Source organism: Sinocyclocheilus grahami, unplaced genomic scaffold (genome assembly GCF_001515645.1).
Source record: "Sinocyclocheilus grahami isolate Dianchi unplaced genomic scaffold, SAMN03320097.WGS_v1.1 scaffold2237.1, whole genome shotgun sequence".
Classification (NCBI taxonomy): Eukaryota; Metazoa; Chordata; class Actinopteri; order Cypriniformes; family Cyprinidae; genus Sinocyclocheilus; species Sinocyclocheilus grahami.
Window position 1 is genome coordinate 21,954 of NW_015507416.1, and position 5,478 is coordinate 27,431.

Here is a 5,478-nt window from a genome sequence, read left to right on the forward strand (position 1 = left end):
CAAGAGACGGGGGAGCCATCCAGGATTTTTTCACAATGAAATTGCCTAATACAATTTCCAGTTTCTAAAAAGCAGATTGTGTCTGATTAGAAAGAGGATCAAAGAAATTTAGCAGGTTTACGAGGGCAATGTTAAGGCATCCATTCACTCAGTAGTGTAAATTTTATTTGTTTAACCGCAGGGGGTTGAGAGCTGCGAAAACAATGCTATTTCTCGTTTCAGCAAGCTTTATGTCATATCAACTATTTGTAGTGTCTGTCTGTCCTTTTCTTTTTTCAAGGTGCTTTATTGGCATGGTAAATATTTGTACATATGTTTGTACTTAAGCATTTTCAGCTGAGCTGAATGCAGATAAAAAAAATTAAACAATGCACGCAAATGTAATAAAAAGTAATAATAATCTTTATATTCTAAGTTTCTTTGTATTTTCAATAGTTTTCAAGTTGCTTCATAATGTTTTGTATTCACTTGTCTTTACGTTTGCCCTCGTTACATAAAGTGTATCTTCAGACTTTCCTTTTTTTTTCAGTTCCAAGGTTTGTCCGTGCAACCAAACAATATTAAATAATTATTATCTGTACCCTGCTATTTCCAGTTTGCATTGGATGTCATTTGGCTCAGAATTTTATTTCTGAAAAACTTCAGTTACACGGTTGCCATATTTGAGAATAATTCCATGCTGCCAGGGAGATCATTGATTGAGATCTTCATAAGATTGACAGGATTAAAACGATTTTCATTCCAACAAAACAGCCCTGAGTATTCTTTTAAATCTTTTTTGGCACCACTGCCCTGGCCTTCTGTGCCTGATCTAGAATCGCTAGTCAGGACAGGTCTAAGATCATCCGCCAAGTGGGAAGTGGGCGGATCGTTCTCGGCATCGAAATCTACAAGAGTCTTTGAGGGTGATTATTCTGCCCTGGGCTGCTCTTGTTGACAACCATCAATCATGCAGAAGTACACAGTGCCTTGCTCGTTTAATTCTCCTTGACTGATTGTGCATCGGAGGGGGAGCAGGGACTGACATGCCTGGAGAGTGTACCCCCGCCATGCTTCATTTCCCCCCGATGGCCATGGCAGTCTTTCAGAGCAATTTCTGCAGCCTCACAAAGGCAGTATTGTCTGATTAGAAGTGGAGATGCCCTCACCAGCATCTCACTTATTCTGATGAAATCTCAGGATTTGTTTCTTTTTTTCTCTGTGTGTTAGTGAGTATAACATAAGTCACAAAAGACACAGTGTCACAATATATCACAGTGTGCCCCCCCCCCCAAAAAAAAGTACTGTAAAATCAACTGTAGCATATGTGTGTGTGTGCATATGGAAATGTGTATTGCAGGTGCTGGAGACTGCCCACTGTTTCTTCATTTCACCATTTGTAATCGGTTCTGATGTTTACTTAAATACTCCCGTGGTGTGACAAATGAATGTTTAAAAGCACAAAGACTCTCAATTAATATGAGGTCATGAAATCTGCATGAAAAATAATTATGCAAGAATTGTATGGTTGATTAAAACTGAGTTAGATGACGATTGTGTCTGCAGGACACTGTTCTCACCGCATGATTTTTCATGTCAACAGCATTCAGTATATTGCCTATTTTGCAAAGTCTTTGAATGTGCATATTTTAGAGGCAGAGCTATGACATTTACTAAATGAAACAAGTTCTTTTCACTTAAATATGACTTAAAGTTAATTGCACTTAATAGAAAAAAAAGCTATGTGAACTAAGTAACCGATTACATTAACACAGCAAACAGTTTAAACAGATTTCTAGCTCCCAGCATGCTTTTCTTATGACTGTGTTAGATTTTTGAATGTTACTTTTGTGCTGGAGAATAGAGCACATATAGGATGTGCCATAAAATATGAAAATTATATATTGGGCAGTAATACTCTCATTATTTTAGTAGTTGGATAACTGAAAAAAGAAGTCTATTTAAGCCTTTATTGTATTATTATTATTATTATTATTATTATTATTATTATTTTAACTTTTAAAGCAATTGTTTTCCTCTAAATCTTGAGTTTTACAGTGCAATTATTCCCGGACTGTTTTTGTCAGCCAAACTCCTTTGACCTAACATATATTTATTGAAATACCCCCTGGAATTTAAAATGAATGCATCTTCAATAATTCAACACATTCCCATGTTTACTGACGTCAGTTAATGAAATGTGGGTAAACACATAATTAATGTACTTTTTATTAAATTTTAATTTTGTTTCATTTAATACAGCGCTAAAGTACAGGACTTTTTATTTATTCATTTAGTTATTTGTTATGGGATACAAGTAAACTACTTCAAAATTTTAGCAATCTTTAAATAGATAAGTTAATAGACGAAAGATCAATGATGCAATGTATGAGCTATTTATTTACAGACATGTCTCTAGAAGATGCATTCATTGGACACTTCCATAGCAACAGAGCTGACTAACTGACACCAGATTGAGCACTGTTTCTCACAAACCAAGCGTGAAGGGCGGCTCATCTTGTTAGTTCTCAGATTTTAATTGCCGTTGCCTCCGTAATCTGATTATATGCTGTGAGTGGTTGCATGAAAGATAAGAATATCGTAATTAAATTAAAACTAATATCCAACCCAGCCTAACAGAGCTTCAAAGGTAGCTGGCACATCTAACAAAATCCCACTCACATCACTGATCATGTTAGAGTCTTTGAGGCAGGGCACTTCTCACAGGAAGGCCCACATCGTTTACTGAACTGTGACCTGTCATGATCAGAGTGTCACCAGCATAAGACACAGACTCCAAAACTGCCATCTTTGGTTTTAAGCACAAGAATCGTATAACCCGAATAATTAAATTAAAACTAATATCCAACCCAGCCTAACAGAGCTTCAAAGGTAGCTGGCACATCTAACAAAATCCCACTCACAGGGGGGCACTTCTCACAGGAAGGCCCACATCGTTTACTGAACTGTGACCTGTCATGATCAGAGTGTCACCAGCATAAGACACAGACTCCAAAACTGCCATCTTTGGTTTTAAGCACAAGAATCGTATAACCCGAATAGCTCGATGGCTGCAAAGTGGGCGCACGCGACTTTTTTAAAGCATCTGTACGATCATATATTGCAACACTTAATTACGTTTTTTTGTAAAGTCATCTTTTGGCTTGCTTTTCGGCCTGCATATGGGCAGGGGTGTAAATCACAGTGTTGATTAAGTATGTATAATGATATTGTCTCTGGCTTTTACTGTGGTTAAGCCGTTTGTAGAACAGTATCCTGCTGCTGTAGCTTCTGTGATCTCTGCTGGAATATCATCTGTTTAACAAGCTGCCTTCACATGACAGCACCGAGCTCCAGTTTATCAGCAAGCGCTTGGACGTGCTGCACTCAGCTAAACAAAGATAAAGACTTTTGATGATTTTTCAGCATCACTCTCTCAATGTCCCTTGAGTCAGGAAGCCCTAAAGGTCTGAGGCCTTTTAGTATGTGGGATAAAGACATCAAGTTATCAATGCAAGCTTTGGACAGGAGGATGAATGCTTTGAGGAGAATTTGGTTCACACTGTGCCATGAGGTCTTACTGTGTGGGTGTTGAATACTGTCATTTGAAAAGGGTATTATTGTTTTAGAGCTTTTGAATTTTTTTCAATGCAGTGCACTTGTGAGGTCAGCGTGATTTTGTCAGGTATTGCTGGAAGCACATCCTTATTAACAAAAGAGATTTTAGGGTTAAATGTTGTGACTTTCCAACCAACTTTTTCATTGCCGTCTGGGTTTGTTAATGGTTCGTGTTGTTGGTCGACAGCCAATAAAATATCTTGATCACATACAGTATGTTGTAGGAAAATGTCCTACATTTCTTGGCATAAACATGGTAACTCATTTGTAATATTGCTGAATGTTTTTATTTATGTATTTATAATTTATTTTAGCCTCTCTCAGACCCTTACAATTAGTCCATCTCTTTTGCTGCTTTACTTTTAAGACTTCCATAAAAAATAACCTCTTTCATTATCTGCTATCCTCTTCATGTCTTCATGAATAGAAACACATACTAATGGGCTGTTTATGTCAGTTTTATAGGTGATTTTGTTTTTAAATTCTATTTAAATGTATATTCCAGGTTCAGTATAAGCTTGGTCATTTGTGACATTAATGTTGATTATCACTAGGCCTGTTGTATTATTATTAATCGAGTGATTGTGGCTATTTGATCTAATCACAACCATTTGAGATATCCTGATAATTGTGCCGTTTAAATTTCAATCACATTTGCCATCCACATAAGGATGAAATAAGGAAAAATTAGGGAGTAAAGAAAAAAGAATAAAGAAAAAAAAAAAAATGTGTAAAGCACACAAAGATAGTTAAAGGTCTTCATACAAAACAAAAAGGCATGTGGGTTAAGTCATTTAATGTATTATATTATATTATGCTACATATTATTATGACATTTAGATAATTGTATGAACATTATTATTTTTGAATTTAAATAATGTGGGCCTATTTTATTAAAATGTTTATTATTATATTATATACTATTTCATGTAAAACATTTAAAAATGTTATTTGTTGTTTGTATTACAATTAATAATCTGTACAACATTGATGATGGGCTAATTATCCCAAAATAATAATAATAATAATAATAATAATAATTCTGACTTATCCTTCGGTTAATAAAAAAAAAAGCCTGACTGGATTGTGCTAATTACCACAAATAACAATTCCCACTTTTCCCTTCTTTTCTTATATATATATATATATATATATATATATATATATATATAACACCACAATATGTGAACAATGTTTAAAAATGATTTTAAAATGTAGAAAATGGCATACTAATTTTCTTTTTTTGTGTGTAAAGGTATATATGTTTCGTTACCACATAGCGGCATAACACCATAAACTTTAAAAACCTAAATAACTATAAAAATAAGGATTGAAACAGATATAAAACTTAAATAGTACACAAGTTTTAACTGAACAATGAAAGTGCTTTATAAAATTGCTTTGCTGATTTTAAAACTTTTAAAACAAGGGATGAAATGCATTTTTGATAATAAGCCACAATTGCCACAAATGCTACTAATTGAGCATCTTTCTTGTAATGTACCTTTAAACCGTCTCCAACTTCAGCTTAATATGCAGAGACAAATGACTATAAATGAACCATTCATAGAGTGATTACTTCTAGAAGCGTGAACACCTGTGACTCTTGTGGTGCTATGAAAACATTTCTGTTTGGTTGAGCATCCCAACCAGCTCAACACAACAACATTGGCTCAACCACTGTGTTCTATATTCCAAGTCTCCAGAAACCACAGAAGTAGCTCTTGAATCTCATCCACACTTCTGCATATGGCAGTATGAGCATTCTGATAAACATCTCCTTTTGTGTTCCAGAAAATAAATCATAAAGGTTTAGAACTAGATCAGGGTAAGCAAATAAGGAAATGTGAAATGTCCCTTTAACACATAGGGGGGGTGGGG

General features: G+C 35.0%; 1 long non-coding RNA gene across 1 annotated transcript in view; it reads left to right on the forward strand.

The window, feature by feature from the left end:
• The first annotated feature begins 1,147 nt into the window (after nucleotides 1–1,147).
• The window catches only part of LOC107574457 (uncharacterized), a 6,186-nt gene continuing 1,855 nt past the window's right edge, over nucleotides 1,148–5,478 (forward strand). The window contains exon 1 of the long non-coding RNA XR_001607677.1: nucleotides 1,148–1,223. This is a non-coding gene — a long non-coding RNA (uncharacterized lncRNA). The remainder of the gene's footprint in view (nucleotides 1,224–5,478) is intronic.